Source organism: Penaeus monodon, chromosome 19 (genome assembly GCF_015228065.2).
Source record: "Penaeus monodon isolate SGIC_2016 chromosome 19, NSTDA_Pmon_1, whole genome shotgun sequence".
In the NCBI taxonomy this organism is placed as follows: domain Eukaryota; kingdom Metazoa; phylum Arthropoda; class Malacostraca; order Decapoda; family Penaeidae; genus Penaeus; species Penaeus monodon.
The window spans coordinates 1,340,768-1,341,899 of NC_051404.1; positions in this window are offsets into that span (position 1 = coordinate 1,340,768).

The window sequence follows — 1,132 nt, forward strand, 5'->3', positions numbered from 1 at the left end:
CTTGAGAGCTTTCTCTTATAAAAATAAAGGAAACAAATAAGCTCATGTTCTTTACGGTTGATTTCATTTTTACTGAGACAGCAAGTTTTATATGATGAAAAATAACTATTAATCTTATATAATAACTTTGTTAATGATAAATCTGGTATATATGTAAACATTTAATGTAATATATAGTGAGAACTTCCTAAACGTACATGTCGAATGTTTTCCCTCGCTATCTTCCCACACACATTCCCTTGACTATATCGAGTTGTCGAAAGAGGATTACCTTGCGTTTGATTTTTAAAATAATTATAACAGTAATGATTTACCGGGAGGCACTGCGCGAGAAAAATCTTTTGAATCACCATACCCTCCTATCATTATATCCAACACATTTGACATGTGTAGTACCTTGCAATTGTTAACTGATAAGGATAAATTGGTCGTACATGGGAAAGATTAATTGCTGAAAATGAATCCAATTGCAATAGATAAATATACAGGATAAACAATAAAAGGCACAGTATATTCGTGGCAGTTACATTGTTCACCTAACTGCGAGGTCAGTCAATAGAGTCGATTGACCTTATGTGATCTCGGAGGCACTCGGCAAAACGTACATGTAAATGAAGTCTTGTACAAGTTTTCACATTACTGAAGTACAAGCACTATGATGACACCAACAAGTTTCCTCGTTACCTGTTCCTGTGCACACCGTGCCTTCTTTACCCGAGGGTGAATCTTACATTACAACTATATCTAATCCTGGCAGTTGTTTACTGTACACCCCACAGCCTGGAGTCCTGTGTGCGATGCCTGTGGTGGAAGCGTAGCCTGTTGCAGGAAGGCAGTGCGGAAGACAAGAAGGCTTGGCGGTCGTCGGTCTGCGTCTCCTTACGCGAGAAGAAGGTTGATCTTCGAGGCGGAGAGAGAGGAATGATAGAGATGTGTATTATTTGACCTGAGAGTTATCTCTTGATATACAATAAATGAATATTATATCCTATTGTTTACTTATGAACGATTTCCTGTATTGTTTAAGGGTGTAACACACGCTGCCCATCACACTACTTTGATCGTCCCGCGGCACATGTGTTTTTTGTCTTTCATTCGGCTGTTTTTATATGACTAAGTCAGTTTTTTTTTC